This window comes from Ceratotherium simum, chromosome 23 (assembly GCF_057802395.1).
Source record: "Ceratotherium simum simum isolate JZ-2026a chromosome 23, ASM5780239v1, whole genome shotgun sequence".
NCBI lineage: Eukaryota > Metazoa > Chordata > Mammalia > Perissodactyla > Rhinocerotidae > Ceratotherium > Ceratotherium simum.
The window spans coordinates 20373785-20390805 of NC_141922.1; the positions used below are offsets into that span (position 1 = coordinate 20373785).

The 17021-nt window shown below is 38.7% G+C and overlaps 1 long non-coding RNA gene across 1 annotated transcript in view; it reads right to left on the reverse strand.

Moving 5' to 3' along the window:
- Positions 1-17021, reverse strand: part of LOC147913985 (uncharacterized) — an 84814-nt gene that overhangs the window by 40746 nt on the left and 27047 nt on the right. The gene's annotated exons all lie outside the window — the stretch shown is intronic.

Below are 17021 nucleotides of genomic sequence, written 5' to 3' on the forward strand. Positions count from 1 at the left end.
TTACCTTACACCATACACAAAAATTAACTCAACATGGATTAAAGACTTGAATGTAAGACCTGAAACCATGGAACTTCTAGAAGAAAACATAGGCAGTACTCTCTTTTGACATTGGCCTTAGCAACATATTTTCAAGTACCATGTCTAACCTGGCATGGGAAACAATAGAAAAAATAAACAAATAGGACTACATCAAACTAAAAGGCTTCTGCACAGCAAAGGAAACCATCAACAAAACGAAAAGACAACCTAACAATTGGGAGAAGATATTTGCAAACCATATATCTGATAAGGGGTTAGTATCCAAAATATATAAAGAACTCATACATCTCAACAACAAAAAAAACAAACAACCCAATCAAAAAATGGGCAAAAGACCTAAACAGACATTTCTCCAAAGAAGACATACAGATGGCCAACAGACAAATGAAAAAATGTTCAACATCACTAATTATTAGGGAAATACAGATCAAAACTACAATGAGATATCATCTCACACCTGTCAGAATGGCTATAATTAACAAGACGAGAAATAACAAGTGTTGGACAGGATGTGGAGAAAAGGGAACTCCCCTACAGTGCTGGCAGGAGTGTAAACTGGTACAGCTACTATGGAAAACAGTATGGAGATTCCTCAAAAAATTAAGAACAGAACTACCATATGATCCAGCTATTCCACTGCTGGGTATTCATCCAAAGAACATGAAAACACAAATGCATAAAGATACATGCACCCCTATATTCACTGCGGCATTATTCACAATAGCCAAGACTTGGAAACAACCTAAGTGCCTATCAAGGGAAGAAAGGATAAAGAAGGTGTGGTATATATACACAATGGAATACTACTCTGCCATAAAAAATGATGAAATCTTGCCATTTGCAACAACATGGATGGACCTTGAGGATATTATGCTAAGTGAAATAAGTCAGCTGGAGAAAGTCAAATACCATATGATCTCACTCATACATAGAAATAAAAACAACAAACAAACAAACACATAGGTACAGAGACTAGATTGGTGATTGCCAGAGGGGAAGAGGAGAAGGAGAAGGGCGAAAGGAGTAACTGGACACATGGGTGTGGTGATGTATGATAATGAGTCTTTGGGTGGTGAACATGATATAGTTTACACATAAATCAAAATATAATGATGCACACCTGATATTTATATAATGTTATAAACCAATGTTACCTTGATAAAAAAAATGAAAAAAAAGATTTAGTAATCAAGTAGATAAGGAATGGAAGTGCATTTGAAGCAAAGGGAACAATAGACACAAAGACACAGTGGTATGTTGTTTTCTAGGAATCTGAAATAGTTTGCCATGGCTAGATTGCAAGGCATGCATGCAAAAGCGATGGCAGACACAGCTGGAGCTGTAAGCAGGGCAAGGTCAGAAAAGTCCTTGAATCGCCCTTGGATGGCATGACATAGAATTTGGTGTCCCAAACGAAAAATGAACATACGGAGAAGAATACCTGAAATTAAACTTCTCTACAAATTTAATTTGTTGCCATTGAGAAAGAAAATTAATTTCTTCATTTCATTTCCCAGATGGAGACATCTTAAGAGTTCTATAGTTTCAAAACTTTTAGCAATATGGTAATTCCCCAGCAAACTATCTTCCACTTCTAGTGTGTTTAAGAAGTCACGAAGCCCTTTTTTGATCAGAAGCTCATTTGATTCTGTGGGATGGATAGAACAGAGTATATTATAACTTATTTCTGAAGACCCTGATGCTGAGCAGAAGACTGAATGACTCACCCAAGATCTCACAGCTAGCATGGTGGCAGACTGAGGCTCGCGTCCATGTCTTTGGATTTTAGATCAGAAGCCAATCAAGCCTCTTTGGAAAGAACTCTCCTGGGTCATTGTCATATTAGAATTAGGCTGGTCCATTCCCTCTTATTTAGCAAGACTAAATTCTTATAATATTAATCTTTGAGTTTTCTTTTCCTTTGTTTTTTTCCCAATACTTTTCCCCTGGTCATTCAGACTCATTAACCTTACCATGGTGAAGGTAGGATTTTAGAGCAAGAATTTTAAAAATCTAAGAAAGCCTTAATGTTTCTTCATATTTTTACCCTTCAAAACTTTTTTTTACCCTTCAAAATATTTTACCCTTATTTTGAAGGGTAAAAATACCAAATAAAATATAGACTATAATAATAAAATTGGAAATGAAATGAAAAAAGAACCAGCCAATTCATTCCCCTATTCCTACATCTGTACTCAAGGGAAACTGTTTGTGATCTATATGGCAATGTCACCAGGGCCAGCATCTTAGGACTGCCAACCAGGCTGAGTGGCCAGGCCCAAGGTGACACACAGACATTTTTGCTCATTCAAGGAAGTATCCTATGTCACCCAAAAGAAGAAGCCAAATTAGAGTGGCTTCATTGTAATAGGGTGTGGAGCATCTGTCAACTGCCCTCTTTAGTTGCCAATGAATCATCCTGAAGAAGGAAATCCACCAGGCCCTGGGGCTTTCCTGAACTCCATTAGAACTGACCATAGCTCTCTGTCAATGGTCCAGGACAATATGAATGTCATACCCTGGAGTTGCATGATGCTGTGGAACTGGCCCAGAAGGAAAGGTTCCCTACCTTCATCCAGCTAAATTTAAAAAAGAATTTTTCAACCTTAACACCCAGGAGATGATGTGGAGGGGATGTGCAATGTAAAGTTCAGTTCTGGAAACTGGCAGGGACTGGAGAATGGTGAAACTCAACCCCAGTACAGTTTTTAAATTCAATATGGTTATTAAATTTTTCAGATATTTATGTCTTCACTCTATAATATGATTATGAAATACTTTCTGGCTAAGACTAATCTTACATTTTGTGTCTAATACCACTTCTAGAAACTAGATGTCTAAAAATATTGATTAATTGATAAGAGGGTGAGTTTTTCAAAGTCATTTATATAGTAATTGATTGCACTGTCAAATTTTTGATTTGGAATTTCTGACCTTTTTAAAAGAGTTTCTCCTAAAGCTCATATTAATTCATGAAAGGAGTTAAGAATTGGTAGATATTACACACTATTTTTACATCACCGGAATTATTATAACTTTTAAAAACAGGCACATGCATTTTTGTCCTTAGCATTTTCCCCAGGGTCAGGGTTAAAGGTAAATGGGAAAAGCACTGGGCTAGGAATCCTTGAGATAACATCTTTATGGAGTCTTTCTTGACCCAGCTACACTCACAAGGAGAAAATGTCCTTCTCAATGCTCCCATTTTACCCTGTTGGTATTTCTATCACAGTTACTATAACATAACTCTTCCCTGCTTACATATTTCACTCTCTCTAGAGAAGGAGTTCTCAACCAGGAGACATTTAGCAATGAGTGGAGATATTTTTGGTTGTCACAACTTGCAGGGGTGGGAGTCAGGAGGTTGGGGATGATATTGACATCTGGTAGGTAGAGGTCAGAGATTCTGCTAAACATACAATGCACAGGACAGGCAACAACACAACAAAAAACTATCTGGCCCAAAATGTCAATAATTCTGAGTTGAGACCTCTTTCTAGAGTATAAATCTCTTGAAGTCAGGGATCGTGGCTTATTTACCTTTCATCTTAAATGCATGGAATAAAATAATTTATCAATAGTGTATTATTAAGCTAATACAATAAATACTATTGTAAAGAGAACCTCCATCAGGTTGTCTCAAGGGCTGTTTCTTCATCATGAGCCAGGTACCTGACATTTTTGTTTCTCTTTTGCAGACTCTAGAGTTTTATTTATCTTCCAAAGAAAAGCAACAATAAATGCGTATTAAGTGCTTACTTATGTGCAGGCACTGTCTCAGGCCAGGGATCAAGCATGAATAGAAAAAAAAATTCCTGCTCAACTCTTCCTGCCCTATCTCCAAATAGGGCCACAACACTATTAATGATTTGTAAAAGCTTTTTAAAAATTATTAATTTAAGTTGTTTTTTTCTTCTAACTATTACAGAGAAGAACAGGCATAGTTTGTTGGATACAGTCTTAGGAAAACTTCAGATGAAAGAACTTAGATATCAGTGGGACCAGACCTGCCTTCATGTAGATCCCTTCCTCAACTCCCCGGAGTTTTACTTTTAACTTCTTTTGTTACCTATTTTTGCATATGGGAGGGAAGGTTATTATTTCCATGCAGGTGAGAAGGCTTCCACAAGAGAGTATACTAGAGTGGCCATCACGGGCCACAAAGAGCCAAAGTAGACCTTGAGGATAAAAACATAACTGGGGCCATATTGTAAATGACATACCCATTGGGCCCAACCCTGTGGTCAGTGAAGGGTTGTTGAAGACCTATAGTTCACTCTGGAGCTGGCAATCTGGTCCTTTGTTCGTATATTGGTGTAATTCTAAAATTAATTTTCCCAGTGAGAGGTGTTTCATTGATTTGAGCAGCTCTCTCCAACAGAACTTTCTGCAATGATAGAAATGATCTATAACATACCTTCCGTGGAGGGAACTGAGAAGTTACCTGGCAAAGGGTACACTTTGAGAAGAGGTTAAGAATAAGAGCCAACAATCAAATCTACCTCAATGTCCTAGACTATGGTATCCAACTAGCCACCTATGGCTATCAAGCACTTGAAATGGTGCTGAGGAACTGGATTTCTAATTTTATTTCATTTTAATTAATTTAAATTTAAACACATTTATGACTAGCAGCTCTGGTACTAGGCAATGCAAGCCCAGAAAAATCTATTCTCTAGATTAGCATGGTCTAATAGAAATCTAAAGAGTACCACATATGTAATTTTAAGTTTTCTGTTAGCCATATTAAAAAAGAAAAAAGTGAATAAAGTAAACAAAATGTATTTTATTTAACCTAATTTATGCAAAATAGTATCATTTTAATATTTAATACACAATTATTAATGAGATAATTTGCATTATTTTATTGAACTAAGTCTTCAAAATCTGGTATATATTTTACACTTAGCACATCTCAATCTGGATGCTAAGTCTCCATTGGTTTACGTGAAACAGTCCTACAAAAACAATAAAGTTGTGCTTAATAGAGAACTATTTTTAAATACTGCTTCCATTTTTAAACATAAACATACATTAATTAAAATGAAATAACTAAAAATTTCCTTCTTGGGTCACACTGACCCCATTTCAAGCACTCAATAGCTGCATGTGCCTTGTGGATATCCTAGCGGACCATGAAGCTCCAGAAAAATAAAACACTAACAAAATTTAGATGAAATATAAAATGAGTTGATCTTGCAGTGAGACCAAGACAAGTGTGATGAAAAGGTATCACTATTCAGATTTAGATGCTGGGATTTCCTACCAGAACAAAACTGGAAAATGAAACAACTTGCAGAAATGGAATTTCCCCATTTCCTGTGCACTTCTTCATTCTCTAACTTATTCTTTCAGAGACTGCAATATTTCCAGCTTGTGAATTTGGCCCGTACTTCTCCCCATGTTCTTCCTGCCCTGGCTAAGAAAAACCTTTTTATAAATGCAGAGCTTCAGGGATTCAGCCCAGCTTGTGTTAAATCCTCGCACTGCATTCTGCTTCACCACTGTGTCCTCTGGACAGCTCTCCCCTGCCTCCATGGAGCCATAACTATTTTGGCTCATCTTACTAGCATCTCCTTCCCTCTGGGTTCAGCTGGATAAGCAGCTGTTAAGAAGTACAAAAGAGTACTATACACTCCAGATCCATCTTCCTCCTCTCTCCATTCCCTGGCTAAGAAAGACCATACATGAGCAACTCTGTTCAAAGGGAAATAGGTCTGAAAGCAATTTCCAGGTTCCCATATCCAATTTTCTTCCCATCTTACTCTCCTGAGTATTAATGAAGAACTGTTTGAAATGTCAGAGGGGAAGACAGGATGTTACCTCTAAAAGGGCACCCTATCCCTCTGAGGTCGAAGAAATTAAAGAGTCTCTAATACATGCAGTCCACATCTTGTGAAGGTCATCCACATCCAGATGCAAAGAAGGCCCCAAAAGGATGTGAAAACTTTCATTAGGGAACCATTGCCAATTGTTCCTTGGAATATCTTTCCTTGGAAATAAGAGACTGGCCCCCAGACACTTGCTGTTAGTTGGCCAACTGGCACAATCTAAATTTTCTACTCTATTTATGGACAGTCTAACCTTGTCATATGTCGCAAGGACTTTCAGTAGGGCATTCTTTTTCTTAATGTACCCCAGGTGCAGAAGGTTTAATCAATCATTTTCCTCACTTCATAATATTTTATTATCTTTGGTTCAGGCAAGTCCCACTCATTTATTTATTTATATGTTCATTCATTCATTCATTTCACAATGTATGTCCTTTTATCCTCTTTTCTCACTCCTAAATCTCTTTCCTACAGAGGCAACCATTATAGGCCATTTAATATCTTCTCTTTTTTTTAATATATTATACAAGATTTATACTTTTTGTATGCATGTATTTTTTAATTATATAATTTATGTTGCTCATTTTATTTTATATTATTTATTCCATTTCTTAGTTTTTCACTAAGTTTTTTTTCTATATGTTGAAGATCCCTCAATCTTGCTATGTATACAACTTACCTGTTGCTTCCAATTGTTGCACAATATCTACGGTGTGCATCCACCATAATTTATCAATCTGCTGTCCAAGTGAGGGATAATTAAGCTGTGTCTAAACCCCATCACCATATATAATTCTGCAATGGACTTCCTGACACCGTGTTCCTTTATTTAACTATGTGAGAATTTCTTTGGGATATTGACATGGGGGAGAGGGCAGTCTTGTGTATTTGGCTTAGCATTTTTACCATGACATCTCTCACTCCAGAGGCCAGAGAACCAATATTATGGTTCTACAAGCTGCTAAATATATTCATCCCAATTATGTATTCAGGCACTAGGAAAATAACCATAGGCTGAGCCTATGGACAAACTGGACCTAATGTGAGATGTACCTAATCCCATATTCCATTTATCATTTGGCGTCCCAATACCCTCACTCAAATAGTAAGGCCATGATGGCATTCTGGGTCCTTGGGGGCAGTGTCAGTTGTATTAAACAGCCCTCAAGTGGCCTGGGTATTGCCTTACCCCATGGTAGAGTTACTTTGATAAATAGTTCAGGTACTTTTGAGGAAGGATTGGTGGAATATTTATTTTATATGCTCGTAGTGACATTCCAGGCTGCTTGCTAGAATCAATGGGCTCTAAATTTGAGAACGGGCTCCAAATTAGAAGCTAGGTGAGAAATCACAATTTTCCATTTTAGTGGCTAACAGCAGCCTTCTGCTTGCTTGATTTGGTTTTTCCAGTTACATAAGTCAATCATTCCTCCCACCCATTATTTGTCCCTAGGAACAACACAATTTATTTAGAATTGTGTGTCACCACCTTCCCTCTGATATTAAGTACTGGCACCTAGCCTCTACTCTTCCAGAGTCTTAGCATCTCCATTTCCATTAGAGAGTCAAGTTCCAAAGCAGCATCCGCTTGGCTAATTCTGACTATGAGAGAGAGAAAGAAAGAAAGAGAGAGGGAGAATATTCTGGATTCACAGGGGAGCATAGTCAGGTGGCAGGTTGTCTCATCTCACAAAGTAAATAAAGTAAATATACTCAAATATTCCCAATTCTCCGAGCCTTTGGATCCCACAGAGTATTGCCAAGGCAGTTTCAACATCTCCAACTAATTTGCTGTAGATCTAGATTATTGTTATGTCCAAGCTTTAACGAGACAATCTAGCAAAGTATTAGGACCAGCTCTAGTCATATTTGCCAAGGTGTTAAAGCTATAGTCATGGGAAAGTGTCCCTAAACCAACAAACTCTTACCTACCTGGCTTTATATTCTGTCCACTCTGTATTAGTTTCCTAGGGCTGCTGTAACTAAGTACCACAAACTAGGTAGCTTAAAATAATAGAAATTTATTCCCTCACAGTTCTGGAGTCTAGAAGTCTGAAATCAAGACATTGGCATGGCATGCAGTCTCTGAAAGCTATAGGGGAGGATCCTTCCTTGCTTCTTCCTAGCTTCTGATGATTGGCAGCAATCCTGAGGCTTGTAGATACATCACTCCAATCTCTGTCTCATTGTCACATGGCATTCGCCCTGTGTGTCTCTGTGTCCCTATGTCTTCACACTGCTGTCTTATAAGAATATGAGTCATTGTATCTAGGGTAAACCAATATGATCTCTTCATAACTTGATTACCTCTGAAAAGTCCCTATTTACAAATAAGGTCACATTCACAGGTACCAGGGTTTAGAACTTCAGTGTATCTTTTTAGTGGACACAATTCAACCCACAACATGCTCTGTCCCAACTCTAGTCCAATATCTTCAATATCTGCTCTCTTATGTAGTCTTCTGTTTGATGTTGATACATAATTGCCAGGTCCTGCAACTCTTTTAATAAGAAAGCTATTTCCTTCCAGTACAGGAACTGTACTTTCCTACTCATGCTAGATTGAGATCATCCTTAGTTATTTATCTGGAGGCAAAGAGGAGAGGCAGGGGCAGATATTAAGGACAAGCATCATCTTGTAAAGCATTTATCCAGGGAGAGATTTTACATAAATGAAAGGCTATCTTAACAAGGAGGAGAGGGTCACTTCTGTCATCCCAAAAGATTCAGGAGAGTCTGGGAGTTCAAATATGCTCAAATGGCTAAAGAAAACCATGAACAAAGAGCTAACATAAACCAGGAGAAATAGAGACTATCAATTAATATAAATCATAGAAAGGAAACATATAATTCTGGAGCTGAAAAGTAAAATAACAGAACTGAAAAATTCTTTAGAGGGATTTAACACCAGATTTGAGCAGGCAGAAAAAAGAATCAGCAAACTTAAATGAAGATATGATCTAGTCTAAGGAGAAGAAAGAAAAAATAATAAAGAAAATAGAGTCTAAGAGACATTGGGAAACCATAAAGTGTACCAATATAAGCATAATGGGAATCCCAGAAGGAGAGGAGAGAGAGAAAGAGGCAGAAAGAATATCTGAAGAAATAATGGCTGAAAACCTCCAAATTTGATAAAAGACATTATTCTACATATTCAAGAAGATCAACGAACTCTAAGAAGAAAAAATGCAAATAGATCCACACTGAGACACATTATAATCAAATTGCCAAAAGTCAAGGACAAAGAGAGAATCTTGAAAACATTCTAGAATAGAGCCTCTGTTCTGTGAATAGGATCTGGGTGGAGGAATGGAGGGCCCATCCTCTTGGCTGCACTAACCAGGAATTTAGTCTCTTCAACTTGGAGGTGGAAGGGGTGAGAAACGCTGGCAGCTTGCCTTTCCTATTGAGGTACTGTAAGCATTGATTGGTAGTGGAGGGGAGTGGGAACCCCTATTCTTGGCTTCATTCACCCAGAGTGGAGCTTCTCTCAAGCTGCACTAGAGAGGGGGATGGAGAAGGAGCAGACTGTGGCTCCAATGCCACAGACTCTCACGGTTCTTACTGCAAGTTAGTAGATTTTCTTGAATAAATGTTGCTTCCTTAAGACAATTTAGAGAGACTTTAAATGGTTGGGGGTTTTTAAATAGTTTTTGCCAGGTTTGCTTGCTTCTCTGGGGAGTGAGTCCACGGAGCTCCTCATGCTGTCTTGTGGAATTGGAACTCACCAATGTGCCACTTTTTAACCATTCTGAGATATCTTAAGAAAATCTCAGTGACCAGTCCAGAACGGTCATGTAGTAGCTTTGCACTAAAAAATGATTCACTGTCGAGTTTGTAGAATATAATAGTACTTTCAGGACTTTTTAAAATGTTAATTATCCCATAGCTAGTTGAGGATGAAGCCACACCTTGTCACCACTGCTGGTGCCCTCTGTAAAAACACAGATATTTGTGTCAAAGCCACTGCCTCTCACTGCTCCCAAACTTGTATTTTCTACATCCTCACTGTTCCTGGCTACTCAGTGTTTACAAAAAAGGAAAATATCCCTCCTTCCTCACTCTAGACCACACTTTGTCACTGAAGTGGGCCCTGAAGGAAAAATACTTGTATTCCCTGTGTAACACAAAGCCCCTCAACAACATCCCTCTATACTCTGTCTGATGCCCCCACTTTCCACATACATAGACCTGACTCCATGGAGCTGGACCTGGAAACCAGTCTCTTAGACAGGTATCACTGGATCCTCAAAATATTAAATCCTCCCTCTTTGCCTTTGCACACACAAAATCCTAATAAAAATCTTTACAGAAATCTGCTCATGATGGCTTCCTGCATTGGTTTATTAAATATGCATATTTTTGCCTGTCTCCCAATAGAAACTCAAGCTTTCCCTAAAGCAAAAGTTGGTAAACTATGGCCTATGGGCCAAATCTGGCCTACTACCTGTTTTGAGACAGCCCATGAGTTAAGAAAGGTTTTTACAGATGAACATTTGTAATCAACTTGATAATAGGGAATGCTAACTTTGAAGCCTAATTAAGTGAAATGTTATCCCTCCAAATATAATTCTATTCTTTTCACTAATAGACATATTACAAAGAAATTATACTTTACTATTATTGTTATATTTTGAATTGTACCACTAAAAATTTTGTAGAAATGTGCTTTCTTTCTTGTTATATAACATCATATGTATTATTCTTAATTTGTCCTGTTGGCCCACAAAGTTTAACATATTTACTACCTGTCTCTTTAAAGAAAAAGTTTGCCAACTGCTATCCTAATCGATGCCCAAGAGAATCTGAGTTTGAAGAATGCTAGAGAAGAGTACAAAAGGTGTGAAAATTGACACACTTCCATGCAGGGTATGGTATCCAGGGGAAAAACACTGTGAGAGCTAGTGACAAATCCACAAGGCCCAATAGCACAGCCACAGATTTGCAGCAGATGTGGTCAATTTACTCCTTTCCTGACCAGATGGAGACTATAAAGTTGGAAGCAAGGCAACCTTCTTTGTACCAGTTCTTTACACTGTCAACACATAAACTCCAAAAATGGCAGGCACCTTGCTTTCTTCAGGGCAAAACACTTTCAATGAATTTTTATTAGCTTAATTCTCACCCATATGCATGGCCAACCCACCCTCCAATATTTTTTATGCTCCAACCACCTGCACAGTAGCATGATATATTTATGTCAGAGGCAACACACATGGTAGAAGTTTTGGAAGATAAGAAATAGGAACTTAAGGATTCATCCTGCCACTTAACTACTAAGTGGCCTAATCTATTAAGGGAATTCATCCTCCAAGCCTTCAGTTTTCTTCTCTATGAAATGGAAATCATAATATGTAGCTACTTCCAAGGCTGACATTTAAAACCTTTAATAACCAATATGGTGTGAGGCATTGATCAATAAGAAAGTATGTTGGCCATGAAAAGTGGCTAAGCCATACAAGCCAGACTTATTTACAAGTTGCATGGGCACTAAATGATAAATTGTGTGTCATGTCCTCAGCACACAGCCTAAAACATAGTAAGTGCTTCATGATTTTTACAATCATTGCAATGACACAATTCTTTCTCTTCTTCCTTAAAAATGATTTCCTAACTTATTTGTCAAAATGCACTGTATTTCCTATAAAATGATGTATTCACAGTGTCAGATCTCCTATTTCTTTATTTTTATATAATTTCATACAATGAGGAAATGGGCTTTCTTGAAATAAATATCTAGAAGGTGATCCTCAAGGTTGGCATAATTAGGAAACATTATCCTTTTGGCCACAACCCTAAGAACCATAACGGGCAATGAGATTCCTGCTAGAAGCAAATTAAGCTAAAGACTCATAGGTCTTAAAAAGTAGCTAATTTACAAGAAAGGGCTGTGGCAAATTTAACAGGCTTTACTCAAGCTCAGACCATGTGGAGAAAATCCTCAGGCAGGAAAGCTTCCATTATTTCTCCCTGGTTTTGATTTGTATACTTTAAGTGTTTTCTTGGTTGAAATCAAAATATAGAATATTTATTAGCATCAGTGATTAGAAGAAAGATCAAATAAGATCAGCAAAGCTCTACATTTTGATTAGGTCCGTCATGATATGGAACAGAAATGATTTATTGACTATATATGTAACATGCCAGTCAATATTCTAACTTCTTTACACATATTAACTCATATAATCCTTACAACTCTATCAGATAGCGTATTGGACACCTTTTAATCACCACGTCACATTGTCTTGGTCTCTCCTGTCCAATATTCCACCACAACGATAGCAATTAGCCCTGGCTGGATTTCCATTAGCTGCAGGTTGTACAACTCATAGCATCTAGCTTCATGCCACCTACCTTAGTCAGTTCAGGCTGCCATAACAAAACACCACAGACTGGGTGGCTTATAAACAACAGAAATTTCTCACAGTCCTGGAGGCTGAGAAGTCTGATCAAGGCTATCTAGTGAAGGCCTGCTTCCTGATTCATAGACAGGCATCTTCTTGCTGTGTCCTCACATGATAGCAGAAGATAGGGAGCTCTCTGGGGTCTCTTTTTTGAGGGCAGTAATCCCATTCATGAGGGTTCTATCCTCATGAGCTATTCATCTCCCAAAGGCTCTACTTCCAAATACTATTACATTGACAGGTTAGGATTTCAACATATGAATTTTGGGGAGACACAAACATTTAGTCCATAGTACCACCCATTCCATTTGTTCTTTTATCTCCAACCCCAAGATGTCTTTTGATGCCCCAGAGTAGGAGACCATGGTAACCAGCTCAATGTCTACATATGCAACCCAGAGATAAAAAGGAGTTAACCCCTAGGCAAGTCTTTATTCAATGAGGATCAGGAGCTGATGGATTAATTTTTTCCCAAAGATGGACAATCTGGAAATGTTTTTTCTTATGGATTCTTATATAGCACTGCAGAATTAAGTAACCAGTAGCATGTAGCAATGGCCAAGTCAATAATATATCTTTGTATTGGCTCTACCTTCTTCTCTGCTTCACTACTCTGTCCCTTATTCCTCCTCCCTGAAGGAGGGAATACTCACCAAAAATATACTCACTCATCTCACTAGTAAGACTTTTTCTCAGGATCAGCTTTCTGGGGAACTTGGTAATAATCCAGTGAGTACCAAGAGTGGACCTAGACAATAAACTCTCAAGATGGAATTTTGGAGCCTCATCACTCACCAGTCAGATGGCAATAAGATCCCTATTTCTACTGGTAATTGAGGTGAGGATTACCATTGGAATTCTATAATAGAATTAGAATTACTAAGACTTTTACCTGTTGTTACTTTGGATAAGGTGCAGGTAGAAGGTAAGGCATTGGGTTATATGGTGGCTGTGGCATGTTAATTGTATGTGGAGCCAATGATAATTATAATAATTGTAGAACAGGCTGGTTTTATTTGTTAGAAGTCTTGAAAAAAGCAAATAGGATCATAACAGCCAGTTTCAACTCAGGGCATGCTGTAAAAGCCGTAGATCCCCTATGGAAGCTTGAAAAAGACCCTAATCTCCTGCAGCTGCAAGGCAGGTTGTGCTGAAAATCAGGCCCCTGATCTAATTGTGAGGGGACAGAGCTTTAAAGAAGATTAAATGCAAGCCTCAACAGATCTCTCACGTCAAAGTCAGGGACCTGGTAGGAAAAAGTGCAACTGTGTGACCTAGGAGAGGGACATTTAAAGGATAAGCCTGAGACTTTTTTTTTTTTTGTAAAATCGGATTTATTAAAGTATAATTTACAAACAATAAATTCACCCCTTTTAGGTGTACAGTTCAATGAGTTTTGACAAATTAGCACACACACACAACCACTACCACACTCAAGATACAAAATATTTTCATCATCCTAAAAATTTCCCCCTTGAGGTCAATCCCCTCCCCCACCCCAGCCTCTGGCAACCACTGATCTGTTTTCTATCCCTATAGTTTCACTTTTTCTAGAATGTTATATAAATGGAAATATACAGTATGAGGGGCTTTATGTCTGTATTCTTTCATTTAACATAATACTTTTTCTTTTTTTTTTTTTTTGGTGAGGAGGAATGGCCCTGAGCTAACATCTATTGCCAATCTTCCTCTTTTTGCTTGAGGAAGATTGTCCCTGAGCTAACATCTGTGCCAATCTTCCTCTATTTGGTATGTGGGACACTGCCACAGAATGGCTTGATGAGCGGTATATAGATTCGCGCCCAGGATTGGAACACATGAGCCCCCGGCTAGGGAAGCAGAGTGCGCAAACTTAACCACTAAGCCACTAGGCCAGCCCCTAGCATAATACTTTTAAGATTCATCCTTTTTGTTGCACATATTAATAGTTTGTTCCTTTTAATTGCTAAATAGCATTCTATTGCATATATCACAATTTGTTTATGCACTCATCTGAGCCTAAGAATCTTGAACCCCCAGATTTCCCTGGACCATCCATGTCAACAAGAGCAGTCCCCTCCCTCTTGCCAGGGAATAGTTCCCCCTTACCTGGAGACCCTGTACTATTAAGTGGTCACACAGACCAAGCAGGGAATTATAGCCCCTGCTTTAGGAGGAAATATCATACACACCAAAGGAGTAATAGAATCTGGGTGTGTGAGACAGAATACTTCCCCCCCAAAATGTTCATGCCAGCCTGGTTGTCTACTGGTTAAAATTCAGCTCTCTCACCACTTCAGCCAAGGTTTGTTTCTCAGTCAGGGAACCGCACCACTCGTCGGTCGGTTGTCATACAGTGGCAGCTGTATGTTGCTGTGATGCTGAAAGTTATGCCACTGGTATTTCAAATATCAGCAGGGTCACCCATGGTGGACACGTTTCAGTGGAGCTGACAGACTAGGAAGAAGGACCTGGCCACCCACTTCTGAAAAAACTAGCCATGAAAACCCTTGTGAATAGCAGCAGACCATTGTCTGATATAGAGCTGGAAGGGGAGAGGATGGCACAAAAAAACCTGGCAGAGTTCTGCTCTGCCGTACACAGGGTGGCTAGGAGTTGGAATCAATTTGACAGCATTAACAACAAAGAATGTTCATCCCCTAACCCCTGAGACCTGGGAGTATTACATGCCAAAAGGACTTGACGATGTGATTAAGATTAAGAACCTTAAAATGGGAAGATTTCCTCAGATTAGCCTAATGTAATCGCATGAGGAAAAGAAAGGCAGAAGGCAAGGTCAGAGAGATGTGACCAGAGAAAGACTCAACTCACTTCTTCTGGCTGTGAAGAAGCAGGAACAGGGCTACCAGCCAAGGAATGTGGCAGCCTCTGGAAGCTGGAAACAGTCCTTATCTTACAGCCAGTAAGAAAATGTGGACCTCAGTCCTACAACTGCAAGTCGCTGAATTCCACAAACAACCCAAATGAGCAGGAAATAGATTCTCTCCTACAGCCTCCAGGAGGGAACTCAATCTGCAGACAACTTGATTTTAGTCCAATGAGACCCATACTGACTTTGAGCTACAAAAGTGTGACTAAAGTTGTGTTGTTTTAAGTCACTAAATTTGTGGTTATTTGTTACAGCAGCAATAAAAAAACTAATATTCTGTGTCATGTATATTAGCAGGAATTGGAGGAACAGAGTATTATAAGAGTGTGTTTTGAGGGTGTTGGAATGGAGAGTGGGGCAGAAAATAAGGCTTGGGGATGTACTGACATTAGAGAACTCATACATGACTTAGAGTCACTATTCTGGCAGAGATATCTGAAGTCTATCCTAAAATTCTCCCATGATCACTCCTTGAAATTTGACATGGCAATGGCCAAGTAGATGACAAGACTTCTTGGCACAGTCTTGAGAAAGGGTTAGAAAGCTAGGAAGTAGGAATATCAGAAAGAGTTTATTTGTGAAACAAGAAGGGATCAGAGGACACTACCTTCACTAAAACAATAAGAAACTCACCAGTGAAGGGTACACCAACAGCTTCGAGAAGTTTGATAGTGGCTCTCTTCTTGTAAGGTAGGGTAGAAGCTGAGAGATCTTGACCATGGGCATAATTGGATTCTGCAACAGCAGAGGCCAAGTGGCATACTTAAACTTCAGTTAAAGTTAACTGAATATAGTTTTAATAATGTACAGTAAACCAGATTAGTTTGCAGGAACCTACAGAATCTGGCAATGGCTAGTGTTTCATGGTGCCCCAAGGGCAAGATAGAAGGACAACCGACTACTATGTTACTCAACTTTTACAAAAAAAAAAATAAATAAGTAAATAACCGAAGTCATATGAATAAGGGCCTGATGTTAGCAAGCACAATGAAAAATTGCAATTCCTTCAGATTCTTTGACATAAGATTTTTCAGATTTCGACACAATGAAAAATTCTGATTCTTCATCCAGTTTCCAGATTTAAGCCAATTCACAGGCTGAGCCAATTATTGAAGGGGCTAAAGGATCCTGAAATGCCACAGAATAACATATGGCAAATATTCTCTTAATCCTTCCCCAAAAGTGACCCATGTCCATTTGCCAAGGTAACCATGTACCGCAGAAGGGACATATTGGTGAGTCAGATATTTCAATAACTGTTACATGCAGTGTCTGAGTTGACATTGATTCCAAGTGAACCAAAACATCACCATGTTCCCCTTGCTAGAAAAGGAATTTATGAAGCCAGATGATAAGTGGAGTCTTGTCCAGATCTGTCTTACACTGTTCTAATGGATCCACAGAACCATCCTGCAGTTATCTCCCTGGTCAAGTGTATAACTAGGATAAATACACTTAGTAAGCAGAAAAACCTTCACTTCAGTTCTCTGCTCTGTAGATTAAAGTCGTTATGGTAGGAAGGACCAAGCAGAAGCTTCTGAAAAAGTCCTCTCACCCCTAGTCCAGATAGATAATCAGAAAGAATACTTCATCCTGGGAGGAACTGCCTCTAATGCCACCATCAAAGATTTATACAGGGAATTAGACAAAATGTAGGAGTGATGGTCTCCACTGTATCCCCATTCAATTCACCTGTCTCATCTCTGCAAAAGCCATATGAATTGTCATAGATGATGGTCAACTATCATAATCTTAATCAGGTGGTAGTCCCAATCTCAGCTCCTGTGCCGGATGTGGTACTTGGTATGCCCTACTAATCTGGTGAATGTGTTCTTCTTGAAACCCACAAGTAGGGAGGATAATAGCAATTTGCTT